Here is a 17171-nt window from a genome sequence, read left to right as displayed (position 1 = left end):
GTATCTAATAAACACAGTGTACACTTTAAACTTATACAGTGTTGTATGTGAATTATATCTCAGTAAAGCTCGGGGAAAAAGATATGGTCTTGAATTACAAGTGTGTTCATAGGAATGCTGTATAAGAAAATAATTGAACAAGTATGAAATGGTACATTTATTACAGTCAAAAAGTTAAAAAAATATACGTATACACACACCATATAACTGAATGAAAAAGCAAGTTACACTATGGTATATATAGTATGACCGAGCCATTTTATATTTATGTATTTTTTGTGCGTGTGACTTCATACCAAAGTGTTAATGACATTCATCTTTGGAGAGTAAGGTTTGAGATGAAGACAATATTTATACTTAAACAAATTTGATATTTGTTAAATTATTTTTATTATGACTACAATCACTTTTGTAGTATAAATTAAGGTTATCCCTATTAATTTTAGAAAAATTGAAACAAAAGATACATAATCACAGAACACAGGTATAACTACTCTTCATATTGGGCTGCATTTCCCGCTACAAATTTTTTATGCTTACATATGATTGTTTGGATATATTTGAGATCATATACAGATATTTTATAACTGATGTTATTGGGTCTCATTCATCAGTTTATTCATTTGATAGTTATCACCTTTGTATGGGAAGCTCTGGTTCATATTGTGGTGAATGCAAGAGGAAAAAAAATATTGAGAGAAGAAATCTGCCATCCAAATACATTTTATTTACCTAATTTATTCATTCAGCAAGTATTTATTGAGGGCCTTTTATGTGCTAGGCACTGTTCTAGATGTGACAGGCACGTACCAGGTAATCTTCTGTTCTTAATGAAAATAGAAATCATCAAAATCCATTGGACATATCTTAGTGTTAAAATGAATAAAGACATGTCTGGTCTTCAGATAACATAATACGCATTTAGTACGCTATGTTAAAATTTAAAAAAAAATTTTAAATGACTAATGTTTTTGTTCTCTTGAGTTTAAGTTCACAATCATTTAAATTTCTTCCAGTGAACATATGCTAGCAAACTCACGCCAGCTGACTTAATGAGTAGAAGATAAATGTGTTCATTGATGGAAGAGAAGGGGACCAACAAAAAGACACGTGTAGCCGGGAAATGAATTCAGTGATCACCTTTGTTCCAGGTGCCAAAAAGTGGGACGAAGGCAAATACCAAATGGAAGAAAAGTCAGAAATTAATATCAGTGATAATATGGTAACTATAAACAGATTCTTTCTGCTACTTGCTTTGATATTCTTGATTGCTCCACTTTCTTGGGTTGGGGAGTTGGCTTCCCTGATGACAACTGCAGCTGTTGATAGGCTGGAAGGAGCCAGAGATCATGGTGACAAAAGAGAGGCAGTGGTCCAGGAACCAGGCAGGACCTGGCAGGGGACTAGGGCAAGGCAATGAGAAAAGTAGGCATGCTGAATTTCAAGGGAGGGACTGAGACATCAAAAAATACAGCAGGTGGTCACTGTAGATGGGATACAACATGGGAACTATGTCTCCAGAATAAAGCAATGGCTTAGTTACTAGAGCAGAATATGAGGCTAGGGAGACACTGAATTCCTGGCTTGACTCCTTTATTGTTCCCCTTGACAATTTGGTCCCAGAGCTACAGATGTGGCTTACTCTGCAAATAGAGTTTCACTCTACTCAACTATGGAACCTAGCTTTGGGGGAAGCTCATTAAATAGGGTGGTCACACCTCTCAGTGGTATGAAATCCAAGAACTTGTAGGGAATTGGAAAATCATGGTCCTTAGAGTCATACTTTTCTAGATTTTTCTGATGGCCAATTTGGACTAATGATCTTCTCTTTTTGAGCCATTTTTCTCCCCACACTATGTTGCTATTCTGAGGACCCACTTTTCCTTTCTTTCGACTTTCATTTTGGATTAAACTGAGAATTATATTGAAAGCATTGTGATGGTAGAGATCATTCATTATAAATCAATAACTGTGTCAAACAAAAGCTAACAACTGCTTGTCCTCTATGAAGGGTTTTAGATAATTTTATACTCTACTTATGCTGGATCAGTTAACTAGATAAATTGGATTTAATATAAAAGACATTTTGTCCTCTCAAGATAGACAGGATGCACTACGTGCTCAAACCCAGAGTCTCCAATCTGAGCCTTGGGTATGTTGAGGTGCCCTGGAGTTGTACCAGGTACTGATCATGGGTACTGACTTTGTACATCTTCATCATGTTATTTGTCAAATTTAATTTCCCAAAGGTCAGAAAACTGAGATTATTTGCATACCTTACCCTTGAATAGAGAAATGGCAGTCATCTGTTTTTCCATTTATTCAGTTTATCCTTTGGAACTTCTCAACTGGTGATAAAGAAAACTTCATTTGTTATAAGTGGAAGGAGCTTGATTGTATTGGTTTTGTTATAGATGGCTATTTGTAAGTATGCAGAAACCAAATGTCACCTGGGAAGTAAAAATCACTTTTTCCAGTGCAGTATTTTTAATTATGTCTTTTCACTGGAGCTCCAGGGCAAAAGTTCCATTTTTCTCCCTGCTCATTATTAGCAAAACCCACAAGGACAAGGTTTTCTAATTTCACATTTTTAAGTGAATTTAGCATGCAAAGTGCTCTGAAATGACATGAGATGTGTAGTTAAGATTATACCTAGGCTCTGGAGTTTCTTTGCTTCACACAAATCTTTACATTCTACCCAGACTCACTGCCCTCTGTTCACACAGGAATATGTAACCACACAACCTGCCTGTTACTGAAAGTGTATTCAGTGGGTTTGTTGTGATTATTGTTTGTATGCTACACAAATTTGAAACCTATGGTAACTATTATGAGAACTATATATATATTGTTGCTGTTTGTTTTCATTTGTGTTAAGTGTGATTTAGTGCACCATGCAGACTAGTAAACATTTTGAAATTAATTAACCTGAAAGCAGTTGAATTTACCAGTCTGGGTTCCTACTAATACACTGGCTAAGATATTCAATAATAAATGAGAGGTGAGTGGAAGTGGTGAGATTCCAAGGAGAGAGAACAAGGCTTCATGCCTCCTGAGTTTGTAATCCCCATCCTGCCATTGTTTTCCTCTGTGAACTTGAGTCTGCCCTTCTTTGCTTTTGTTTTCCTAGCTTTGGCAGGAGAGTAATAGCAAGTCCAGGCAGTGTGGTAGTGAGGGTGAATGAATGCCCAGAATGTTCTTTGGGAGCCTCAAGTAAAACACACGATGTCACATGTGGAAATTATTATTAGTTCATTCTTCATGCACTTTTAATCTTTGCCCTCTAGGCTCAGACTGGCAGCCAAGGCACCAATTACTGTCGATGGAGCTGTTGGTTCTTATGATGTGAACACCTGTCCTCCAGCAAATGAACTGAGATAATACGCACCAATTTACTATATGTGTCATATACCCTACAAATTGAATCTCCAAAATACACTCTGAGATGAATAATAAATGACACTGGGTTGAAATGACAGGAAACAGACTCAATACAATTGCTTGGGCATCTGGGTCCACTCAGGCTGCTGCTGAGACGCCGAGCCAGACCTCCCTCAGCATTCTCAGAGCTAAGGGGCCATCTGTATGGGGAAAGTTACTGCAGAATTGCAGGCTTCCCTGGGACAGCCTCGGGCTGATTCATTCCGTCAAGCCAGGGCTTGGCAGACTTGGCCCTGCACTGTTGATCAGTTAAGACAAAACTGCAACTGGATACAATACCAGGGGCTCTCAAATTCATATTTAAAGAAACATTCATTAGGCACTGGATGACCTGCCCCATATAGACTGTTGCCCTGAAATTTACAGGAGAGAAAATTTCAGAGTGAAAAAGGGAAAGAAATAGTAGTCTAGGCTAGTGGTGGAGGGAATGAGCTTCAAAGGTCAGATGCTGGTGTGAATCTTGGCTCCACTTTTATGAGCTGTGTGATTTCCGGCAAGTTCCAAACTGTAATTTCTCTAAACTTCAGTTTCCTCATTGGCCTCTAAAGCCAGGAGCATACCTAACTTACTTGCCATCATATCCCCGATGCCTGGCACATAATGCAGCACACAGTAGGTGCTGAAAATCCATGGATGATTGAAGGTTTTTCTGGAGTTGTTTCCTACTGCTTGTTACAGCTACTGATTTAACAGCCAGGAAAGGCAATGGTGGTGCACAGCCCTCTGTATCAAGTCATCCCTGTGCTTTCCTTGTAGTCTCTATGGGAACGGTGTCCGGGAGAGGGAGGAAACAGGTTCTTTAGTGTTTGGCTTTCTTTGCCTGAGTGCCCAGCCAGGAGGGTAAGCATAATGCTTAAGCTTGTTTTGTGCAGTTCAAGCCTCCTCCCTCAAAGAAGGTACAGTGCATGGCCAGCGCTGCATATTTTGATACATTTCACTTATTCATGTATTTATGGAATTGTATATATGTAGAATTTTGTAGTATCTCTGATGGCTTCCTCTTAGTTTCATAACATGATTTTCAAATAAATGTGGGCCTATTAGCTCGAATGGCTGTATTTGATGTAGACACGTAAGTATGTACAATTTTCCTTTCTTTCCTGTTTTCATTACACGTTAATCAGTCAGAACTATCTTGATCCAGATCCCTATTTTCATTTTTAATTGAAGTATAGTTGATTTACAATATTACTTCAGGTGTACAACATTGTGATTCACTATTTTCATAGATTAGACTCCATTTAAAATTATTACAAAATATTGGCTATGTTTCCTTGTGCTGTATGATATATCCTTGTTGCTTATCTATTTTATACCTAGTAGTTTGTATCTCTTAATCCTGTACCCCTACTTTGCCCCTCCCCATTTCCTCTCTCCACTGGTACCCACAAGTTTGTTCTCAATATTTGTGAGTCTCTTTCTGTTTTCTTCTATATTGGGTTGGCCAAAAAGTTTGTAAGATATTATGGAAAAACCCGCATGAACTTTTTGGCCAACCCAATACATTTGTTTGTTTTATTTTTTAGATTTCACGTATAAGTGATAACATCCATAAGTAAGTCTTTCTCCATCTGACTTGTTTCACTAAGCATAATACTCGCTAGATCCATCCACATTGTTGCAAGTGGCAGAATTTCATTCTTTTTTATGTCTGAGTAATATTCATTGTGTATATGTACCACATCTTCTTAAGCCAGTCATCTGTTGATGGACACTTAGGTCGCTTCCATATCTTGGCTATTGTAAATAACGCTGCTATGAACACTGGGGTACATGTTTCTTTTTAAATTAGTGTTTTAATTTTCTTCAGATATATTCTCAGGAGTGGAACTGCTGGATCATATGGTAGTTCTATTTTTAGTTTTTTGAGAAATCTCCGTACTGTTTTCCATAGTGGCTGCACCAACTTACATTCCCACTAACAGTGTACTAAGGTCCCCTTTCTCCACATCCTTGCCAATATTTTTTATTTGTGGTCTTTTTGAATGATAGCCATTCTGATAGGTATGAGGTGATATCTCACTGTGGTTTTGATTTGCATTTCCTTGATGTTTAGTGATGTTCGACATCTTTTCATGTGCCCGTTTGCCTTCTGTATGTCTTCTTTGAGAAATATCTACTTAACTCTTTGCCCATTTTTTAATCTTTTTTTGATGTTGTTATTGAGTTATATGTGGTATTTATGTATTTTGGATATTAACCCCTTAACAGTCATATCATTTGCAAACCTTTTCTCCCATGTAGCAGGTTGTCTTCATTTTGTCAATGGCTTTCTTTGCTGTGCAAAAGGTTTTAAGTTTAATTAGGTCCCATTCATTCAGATACTACTTATTTTCTATAGTCATATCCATTTCTAACATCTGGTCAGGGAGAAAGGTGGAGAGGAGAGTAAATGCCCAGAGAAATAGAAGCAAGGCTATGAGAAGAGACAAGGGCACTACAGTAATGTCAGTATTTTTAAAACAGACAAGCACTTATTACTCTACCCACGTTTATTTTGTTCTTCTTCTTCAACTAATACCTAAACTCTAAAAAGACAAAATCTTAGTTGTCTATTTTTGGTTTCTATGTAACCCCACATTGTGCCTTTGCTTTCTTTTGTAAGCTCATCATTTGCAGCGAGGGCTGTTAATATATATAAACTCAGAGAAAAGTGCCTGTCCTGCAGTCAATTTCCATGGCTGAGTTGGTGGTGAGCATAAAAGCATGAAAGGAAGAGCTCCTAGGCCCTCTGCCTGGGACATGGAGCTGATAGTGTCTCCCATCTCTTAGGAGGACCCTTGAGAGTATTTGTGCACTGCTCCTCTTCTGTTCTTTTCTCTTCCTTAAGTCTTCCTCACCTCCACCTAGGATAAGCCTTACTAAGAACCTTCTATTTTCCACTTCCTTCTAACTTACCCCATCTTTTCCATCACTGCCTCTACCTGAGTCCCCTCCCTCTATCTCATTCTTTGACTACTTTAAGACACTGCACAGAAAATCTCATGTAGGTAACTTCTCTCTTCCTTCTCTCATGCTCTGAGATCTTCTCTACGTCTGGACATCTCTTTAGAACTTATTTGTCAATCTGTTCCTGTTTCACTTCCTCACAGCTCTGCAAAGTGGCAATTGGTAGTATTAGATTACTGTGTTAAATATAGGATAGCAGGAAAGAGGGCTCTTTATTGATTAGTTCAGGTTTTCAGTTTCACTTCTGCCACCTACTGTATTCTCTTAGCAAGTTATTAATTTCTCCATGCCTCCATTTTCATTACTTAATTTTTCATCCTTTTTTAATGCCCTCCAATCTCTAGTCAGCACCTACCTTTGGCTGAATCTAGCAGAAAGCCAGCTGACAGAGCGTCCAGAGAACCACAACCTGCAGGTCTTGGCCACTTGTGAATAGACAGGGCAGGGTTGAGGCATCAGAAGGCAAACCAGCCTTGGACCACTACACAGCACATTCATGTTTGTTTATATAGGTGTCTTTCCTCTAAGAATGTGAGCTGCCCAGAATCAGGAACTGCATTTCTTCGGCTTTGCATCCCCTGCTCATTTCACACAACCTCAAATAAAATGCAAGCTTAATAAATGTCTATGGGGTGGACTTGTTAGTGGAAAGGAAGTAGTATCCTTTCCAGGAAACACATTTGCATCTTCAATTAGATAGTTCTGGACCTGTAGGAGTCCATGATGTCAGTAATGGGTCCTGATGAATGTGTAGTGTGGTGAAGAGGAGAATGGAGAAAGGACCAACTCAGAATTATTCACAATTTTTCAAAATTCCCTACTAACCTGGACAAAGGACAAGTTAGTTTGATAGCACAAAAGAGGAATGAGATATAAAAGAGCACAGCATGTCCTTGAGAGAGGACGGGACAGGGCGGGGCACTGTCATGGTCCTGAACAGACAGACATGGTGTAGCATGAGTTCCTGACATTGACATTAGTGTAGGGAAAGAGGTACTGCCATGAAAATGAACATACAAACCATGAAGCTGGTATCAAAGACAAAACCACATTTAATTCACTTTGCAACATTGCCTTGGATCAACCTCATAAGTTCACCCCACCCCACCCTATATAAAATTTGTTATATTCTTCTCTGCAGCAAAATACCCTATCCTGTGTTTACAACAGTACCTGGCACGTGAATATGTGTTGAGTGAAAATTATATAGAGGGGAAGGAAGTTTAAGTGTAAAACAACATCTCCACGTAGGTTTACTTTAATCCTGAAGCCAGAGTTATAAAAGCATGTGTAGCTAGCAATCTTCCTGTACTATTTTTCCTTTAAGATCAGTCACACTCTGTCTCTGAGGAATCATGGAAAATAGTCACCAGCACATATTACTTTAACCCTCTTTAGCTTAGGAAAATGTAAGTAGGAAAATTTAGCTTAGATCTCATTCCCTAGATACACTGTTCTTTATATCTGTGACACATTGTGTTATATATTCACCAATTACATTTCCCTTTCATTTCTGTGGAGTAAACCATATCCTTCTCATTCCATTACTTTTGGTTTGGTCGTTTGATGTGCTTTGGCCAGTGGAATGTGAGCAGATATGATGTACACTCATTCCTTGCTATCCATCAGGGTTTGGTTCCAGGACTCCCTTGGACATCAAAATCCAAGGATGCTCAAGTTCCTGCATCTACCATACAAGGGCTGACTGAATTCCACATCTAAGCACATCTTTAAATATGCTTATTTACTGTTGGTTTTGTATCTTTTAGGCCCACCCTTTACTTGAAAAGAGCATGACCCAGACAGTAGTTAATTCTTTGAACTTGGTTCCAAAATGAGAAAACTAACAGAGAAGAGCTGAACAGAACCAATCAGAGCCACAGCTGACTTGCTGACCTCAGGTATTTGAACAAGAAGTAAGTGCCATTGTAAACTAATAAGGTATATGTATTTGATTGCTATTGCTGCTGTAACAAATTACCACAAACTTAGCAGCTTAAACAACACAAATTCATCCTACAGTTCTATAGGTAAAGTCCAACATGTGTCTCACTGGGCTAAAATCAAGGTGTTGGCAGAGCTGTGTCCATTTCTGTAGGTTTTAGGGGAGAATCTGTTTCCTTGCCTTTTCCAGATTCTAGAGGCCGCCCACATTCCTTGGCTGGTGGCTCCCTTCCACCCTCTTCAAAACAATGACACTGAATCTCTCTGACCATTTTCCCACAGTTACAGCTCCCTCTGATTGTCTTTTTCTGCCTGCCTCTTTCACTTTTAAGGACTCTTGTGATTTCACTGGGCTCATTCAGTGATTTAGGATGATCTCTGAACTTTAAGGTCAGCTGAATAGCAACCTTAAACTTCCTTTGTTCTGTAACCTTAACATATTCACAAGTTCTAATGATTAAGACATGGACATCTTTGGGGGCACTTATTCTGCAGTATGAGTGTTGTAATCAAGGATGATGTTGCAAAAAAACCAGAGACCTAGCAACTACTTTGTAAATGTACATAAAACAGTGGCTTCCTGTGGTTGTTTGAAGTCATAAGATAAAACATATAGCAGAGTCACATTGACTCTGATGGCCTGGCTCTGTGTTTTACACTGTCTCTAGCTGTGGGACCTTGGGCAAGTCATTTACTTCACTCAGTTTCTTCACCTATAACGTGGAAATACTCAATATTGGTGCATATACCTTTCAGGGTTATTGAATGGATCAAATAAAATAATGTAGTGTAAGGATATATATATATATATATATATATATATATATATATATATATAGGGCGAAAATGTTCCTTCTGTTTCCATAAGATGGCTCTAGTAGCACTTAGTTGTCTTTAACTTAATTTGAAACAATTTTGTTAGATTGTATGTGACAGCTGTCATATCAGTGTGCATTTAAAAAGACCTATCAAAATTGGTGAATTTTTATGTAGCCATTTTAATATTGAAGGTGGAAGAGAAAAGCAACACTTTTGGCATATTATGCTTTATTATTTCAAGAAAGGTAAAAACACAACTGAAATGCAAAAAAAAAAAAAAAGATTTGCACAGTATATGGAGAAGGTGCTGTGACTGATCAAACATGTCAAAAGTGGTTTGCAAAGTTTCATGCTGGACAGTTCTCGCTGGATGATGCTCTACAGTCGGATAGACCAGTTGAAGTTGATTGTGATCAAATCGAGACATTAATTGAGAACAATAAATGTTACACCACATGGGAGATAGCCGACATACTCAAAATATCCAAGTCAAGCGCTGAAAATCATTTGCACCAGCTTGGTTATGTTAATTGATTTGATGTTTCGGTTCCACATAAGTTAAGCAAAAAACAAAAACCTTCTTGACCATATTTCCACATGTGATTCTCTACTTAAACATAACAAAAACATTCCATTTTTAAAACAAATTGTGACGGGCAATGAAAAGTGGATATTGTAACAATAATGTGGAATGGAAGAGATCGTGGGACAAGCGAAATGAACCACCACCAACTACAATGAAGGCTGGTCTTCATCCAAAGAAGACGATGTTGTGTATATGGTGGGATTGGAAGGGAGTTCTCTATTATGAGCTCCTTCCGGAAAACCAAACAATTAATTCCAGCAAGTACTGCTCTCAATTAGACCAACAAAGCAGCACTCAATGAAAAGCGTCCAGAGTTGGTCAACAGAAAACGCATAATCTTCCATCAGTATAACGCAAGACTGCATGTTTCTTTCATGACCAGGCAAAAACTGTTATGTGTTGGCTGGGAAGTTCTGATTCATCCGCCATATTTACCAGACATTGCACCTTCGGATTTCCATTTACTTTGGTCTTTAGAAAATTCTCTTAGTGAAAAAAATTTCAATTCCCAGGAAGAGTGTAAAAGGCACCTGGAACAGTTCCTTGCTCAAAAAGATAAAAAGTTTTGGGAAGGTGGAATTATGAAGTAGCCTGAAAAATAGCAGAGGGTAGTGGAACAAAAGGGTGAATACGTTATTCAATAAAGTTATTGGTGAAAATGAAAAATGTGTGTTTTATTTTTACTTAAAAAACCAAAGGCACTTTTTAGCCCACCCAATATATGGAGAGACTATATATATATATATATATATATATATATATACACACACACATATAACTTCATTCTTTTCTTTTTTATTATTATGGCTGAATAATATACCAGTGTGTGTGTGTGTGTGTGTGTGTGTGTATACTACATTTTCTGTACTTGTTAATTAGCTGAAGGACACTTAGTTCGTTTCTGTATCTTGGTGGCTATTTTTTTAAATTGAAGTACAGATGTTATACAACATTATATAAATTACAGGTGTTCAATGTAGTAATTCACAATTTTTAAAGGTTATACTCCATTTATAGTTATTATAAAATATTGACTATATTCCCCATATTGTCTAATATATCCTTGTAGCTTATTTTAAACCTAATAGTTTGTGCCTGTTACTCCCCTACCCCAATGTTACCCCTCCCCACTTCCCTCTCCCCACTGGTAACTACTAGTTTGTCCTCTATATCTTTGAGTCTGCTTCTTTTTTTTTGTATTCACTAGTTTATTGTATTTTTTGGATTCTACATATAATTGATATCATACAGTATTTTTCTTTCTCTGTCTGACTTATTTCACTTAGCTTAACACTCTCCAAGTCTATCCATGTTACTGTAAACGGCAAAAATTTGTGTTTTTTATGGCTGAGTACTATTCCATTGTATATATATATATACCACATCTTCTTTATCCATTCTTCTCTTGATGGATGCCTAGGTTGCTTCCATATCTTGGCAATTGTAAATAATGCTTCTGTGAACATTCGGGTGCATATACCTTTTCAAATTAGTGTAAGACTTCATTCTTTTTTTCTCTGGAATAATATATACACAATAGGTTGGTAATAGGGTCATCAGATTCAATCTTGCCACAAGTTAAATGGACCATGCCTTCTGTGTCTATGTATGTACATTTGTGAGCTTGTAACTATCTTATGAATACAGATTCAGCTAATTCTCTTTTCCAGTGAAACAGTAATTCAGCTTCCAGAGATGCACACCATCTTCATTTCTTCACCAATGAGAACTTTAAAAAAATATTCAGTAATAAGTGGGTAAAATTAAGAAGCCAATTTCCATTGATATAATGTTCAATGTTTTCAGATATGTTTATGCCTGTGTGCATTTCTGTTCTATACTGTAAAATTTTTCTTCTATTTAATCTTCCATATCATATCACAGCATGGTCTTGACATTCTAACTTTTCAGTTATATAGGTTTTTCAAGAAGAAACTCACTAATGGAATGACAATATAAAATTGCTTTTTCCTTTTGTTGGGGGTTTTTCTTGGTGTTCATTGCCTGACCATCTTGGCCAACTCCTAAGGCATCCTTGGCTAAGTAGCAGCTGTCTCTCCTAATGGCAGCTGGAAGCTCTTCTTAACATTTTGGCATCTGCAGAATGGAAGAATTTATCTTATCATTCCACATATGTTCATGGGAGATCAGAATATTATAGATACCTGAAGAGTTTGTATCTTTCTACATCTTTTATTCCTTTTGCCTGGTTTTACATATGCTTTACTATTTAGATGTGTTTAATTGAATGCATTCCTGTGTGCTTATACTGGCATATGTACACACAAGTATATGTGCTGTTATTTAAGATCAAATTATGATACTTGTCCAGTGACAGATCCACATTTTTAGTATGCTATTTTCAAGAGATCACAAATTTCTTGGTTGCAAGTTGAATTTTTTCAGCAAAGCAATGCAATCAGAGAAAACTGTCACTTGTGAAAAATGTCTTCACATTCAATATAGGAGGCTACAACCATTCCATAGATTTTGAAAGCATGCTATGCTGTGCTAAGCACAAACTAAGAATTGTCCAAAACATGACACTAATAAACCAAAAATTCCTATAATACTCAAATTAAAACTTCAGAAGAAGAATAATAGCTAAATTACGTACAGTGTGCCATAATGGTGCTATATGCCCTCAAAAGTAAAAGGATTTAATCTTTCTGAGAAAGAAGTCATCTTGATAATCATTATTTAATAAGATGAAAGATCTCTATTGCCTTGCCTAGTTCTATTCTCTAAAATTAAATATTCTAAGTTTGTGTAGTTCATTTTGATGCTAAACCTTATATTGCTAGATTTCATAATGATTGTTCCAGTTTTTGATTTATCATATTAGACAGTACTATCTAAAGTAAAAGAATAAGTTATCAAAGACAATATATTTTAAATAAGTTATACAAGCATACACAATAATTCATATTTTATAAAAACATAAAAGGATATACATTAAAACAGTAGAATGGTTATCTGGGGAAGAATGGAAAATGGGATTATGGGAAGACAATAAAGGAATACATAAATTAATAAATGAATAAAACAAGGGGGTATTTGATGTGCTATGAATTAAGGAGCATGACTAACTTAACCTTCTGCACCAAGGATTCAAAAATATTAATTTGTTTGCACTTTAGCCTCTTTGGGGGGCAGTGGTTCAATTTAGGATGCAAATTATAATATCCCGAGGTACTTTTAAAAAATGCCCACACTTGTACCCAACCCCTAGATTTTCTGATTTAATAAGTCTGGGGTAGAAATTAAGAGTGTGAATTTTTTGTGACTAAATATTACAAAATGAACACATCTGTATACCAGTAATCCAAAACATAGAACATTACCAGCATCTCAGATGCCCTTCTATTTGAAAAGTAGTATTTTTAAAATCTCCAGATGAAATTCTAATGTCTGCATAGGGTTGAGGACAATTCTTCTGGCTCAAACTCAGGCTGATGCCTTCTTCTCTCATGCCTTTCTTTCTCTTGCATTTCTTTATTTTGAAAACATTATTTACTCATAGTAAGTAGGGATGATCTGTAAACCTTCTCAGTCCTTTCATCTTAAAAATGTATTTCTTTTCTCAAGTTTCATTGATAGACTAACTGTATGTAGAATTATTATTTTAAATCATTTTCCCACTCAAATTTGATAGCATTTTCCACTGTCTTTGAGCCTATTATTTTGGTAAAATCAACTTGATTCCATTTGTTATACATATCTGTTGTATTATTATCTTTTCCCTGGAAGTTTTCTTGATTTCCTCTTTATCCTTGAAGCCCTGAAATTTCACAGAAATGTATTGATATGTGGGTTTCCTCTGTATACCCAGCTCAATAACTGATAGGTCCTTCAGTTGAAAATATTTCCATTATTTCTTTGATTATTTCCTTACCTTCATTAATCATTAACTCCTCCTGGAATGCCTATTAGATGAACATTGGCATCCTGGAATTGAACCTCCATGTTATAAAGAAAAAATATTTACATATATTTATATTATATATAAATAAAATATTTATATATAACATAATTATATATGTGTGTATATATATATTATACATATGTAAAAGTGTGAGAAATTTCTTAAACATAATTTTTCCAATATTAACCTTGGTCTTACTTGATTATTCTTTTATTCAGCGCCTTGACTAATTTGTTTCATGATCACAAATTTTTTAGTTCCACTAACTCTTATTCTCTGGTGGTTCCCTTTTTAAAGAAATAATAGTCTATCCTTGTTTGCTGGATGCAATATCCTTTTAAACTTCTCTGAGGAAACTAATTGGAATATTTTAAACTTTCCTTTTGGTTCCTAACATTTTTGTTTCCTATAGGGTTAATTTTTTTGTTTATTCACTGCGACTTTTACCATGGATATCACTGGTTTTCCTCCAGTATGTGGTGATTCTTAGATAAAAATCTGTATTTATTGAATAAAGGATTAGGATGATTAATGATCTATTTACATAGAGAAGAAGTGTCAGTTACTACTGCTCTGTAGGTTGCTAAGCATGGACTTGTATAGCTGACTGGGGACTTGCATAATTAGGCAAAGTAAAGAGGGCTTTATTCCAGAGTAAAACTCTTTAGTGCATATCTCTCTTTAGAGCTGCTTTTCCCCTTCCCTTTCTTTGCTCAGCATCTGCTGTGTCTATTGAAATCCTTTCTCTTAGTCTCTCTCTTGGGCTCCTATAGGAATAGTAGGTTTCTATCCTAGGCAGATCAACTCCCTCTTTTATAAAGTTATTTTGCTCTGAGTTGACTTATTTAATTAAAACATTATAAAGCATTTTAATTAAGTGATCCATTCCTGCTTTTTATCTTTGTTGAGTTGGAATTTGGAGATAGTCCTTGGTTATCTTGGGGACAGAACTTTCATTTAGTGTTTAGGACTGAGGCTTCTCCATCTTGTTTTACCCTTCAGTCTGATTCTGTTTATTAGCTAGGATTCCCTCAAGCTTTCTAGTATACTGATAGCTCAATTTCTTTTTTAATTTCTAAACATTGTGATTTTCATTAAAATATATATATATATATATATATATATATATATATATATATATGCCTGAAGAGAAAGTGGACAGAGTTGTTTGCATTAAATCTGACATCTTCCACTGAAAGTCCTGATGAGCATATGATAGATTTCCATTAATTAAAAGGAAAGTTTATATAGATATTGGAAAATTCTACTATATCAATGACCAGATTCAGTAAGTTTATTGCCTAAAATAGGGAAAGATACTGCTAAGGGAAAGCAATAGTGAAAATATCTGAGACAGTAGAGACATCGGAATGAAAAATATATAATTATTAAAGTAGATAAACTTAAGATGTATTGGTAATTATAGATCTAATATATACAGTCAATGTGTTTGCAAGTCAACAGACCAGCATTCTGTAGATATGCATTATCCAATTGTCTATCCATTCATTTGTCCATTTGTTTCTATTACATTATCTATCCTGCTTTCCATCTATCTAGCAAGTCTTAAAATGAACAATAAAAAATGCTCAAATGTCTTAGCCTTCCAGGTTAAAAAAGAAGATAACAGCCTTAAAACTCTTTAACTCAATATTTAAATTACACCAGAATTTATAACTTTTTTGTACCATGAACCCATCTGGTACTCTGGTAAATCTTATGGACTCTTTCATGAGGTAATATTTTGCTTTTGTTTAGTTTTTTGTTTTTAATAGGCACTTTTGGAAAAATGTTGGTGTAATAAAATGAAACCGTGACAAGTGATTGAATAATTTCATATATAAGAATTCAAATTTCCAGCTTTAGAAATTTTGACTTGCTCTGAGTTCTTACTTTGATACCTAGACCTTACCATTCCCTAATACTAATATTCCAGGGGTGGCTTTGCTGAGGTTTATTTCCTTTTTTTAAAAAAAAACATGCTTATTGGAGTATAATTGCTTTACATTGCTGTGTTAGTTTCTGCTGTATAAAAAAGAGATCAGCTATATGTATAAATATATCCCCGTATACCCTCCCTCTTGTGTCTCCCTCCCACCCTCCCTACCCCACCCCTCTAAATGGTCACAAAGCACCGAGCTTATCTCCCTGTGCTATGCAGCTGCTTCCCACTAGATATCTACTTTACATTTGGTAGTGTATATATGTCAATGCCACTCTCTCACTTTGTCCCCTTCCCGTGTCCTCAAGTCCATCCTCTACATCTGCGTCTTTATTCCTGTCATGCCCCTAGGTTCTTCAGAACCATTTTTTTTTAGATTCCATATTTATGTGCTAGCATATGATATTTGTTTTTCTCTTTCTGACTTACTTCGATTTGTATGGCAGAGTCTAGGTCCATCCACCTCACTACAAATAACTCAATTTTGTTTCTTTTAATGGCTGAGTAATATTCCGTTGTATATATGTGCCACATCTTCTGTATCCATTCATCTGTCGATGGACATTTAGGTTGATTCCATGTCCTGGCTATTGTAAATAGAGCTGCAATGAATATTGTGGTACATGACTCTTTTTGAATTATGGTTTTCTCAGGGTATATGTCCAGTAGTGGGATTGCTGGGTCATATGGTAGTTCCGTTTTTAGTTTTCTAAGGAACCTCCATACTTTTCTCCATAATAGCTGTATCAATTTACATTCCCACCAACAATGCAAGAGGGTTCCCTTTTCTCCACACCTCTCCAGTATTTATTGTTTGTAGACTTTTTAATGACGGCCATTCTGACAGGTATGAGCTGATACCTCATTGTAGTTTTGATTTGCATTTGTCTAATGATTAGGGATGTTGAGCTTCGTTTCAGGTGTTTGTTGGCAATCTGTATATCTTCCTTGGAGAAATGTCTAGTTAGGTCTTCTACCCATTTATGGATTGCGTTGTTTGTTTTTTCAATATTGAGCTGCATGAGCCACTCATATATTTTGGAGATTAATCCTTTGTCAGTTGCTTCATTTGCAAATATCTTCTCCCATTTGGAGGGTTGTCTTTTTTTTCTTGTTTATGATTTCCTTTGTTGCCCAAAAGCTTTTAAGTTTCATTAGGTCCTATTTGTTTATTTTTGTCTTTATTTCCATTTTCTAGGAGGTTGGTCAAAAAGGATTTTGCTGTGATTTATGTCATAGAGGGCTCTGCCTCTGTTTTCCTCTAAGAGTTTTATACTGTTTGGCCTTAGTTTTAGGTCTTTAATCCATTTTGAGTTTATTTTTGTGTATGGTGTTAGGGCGTGTTCTAATTTCATTCTTCCGCATGTAGCTGTCCAGTTTTCCCAGCACCACTTATTGAAGAGGCTGTCTCTTCTCCATTGTATATTCTTGCCTCCTTTATCAAAAATAAGGTGACCAGGGCTTCCCTGGTGGCACAGTGTTTGAGAGTCCGCCTGCCGATGCAGGGGACATGGGTTTGTGCCTCGGTCCGGGAAGATCCCACATGCCGCGGAACGTCTGGGCCC

This window comes from Hyperoodon ampullatus (genome assembly GCF_949752795.1).
Source record: "Hyperoodon ampullatus genome assembly, chromosome: 13".
Lineage (NCBI taxonomy): Eukaryota > Metazoa > Chordata > Mammalia > Artiodactyla > Ziphiidae > Hyperoodon > Hyperoodon ampullatus.
Note: the sequence above shows the minus strand (reverse complement) of the source record.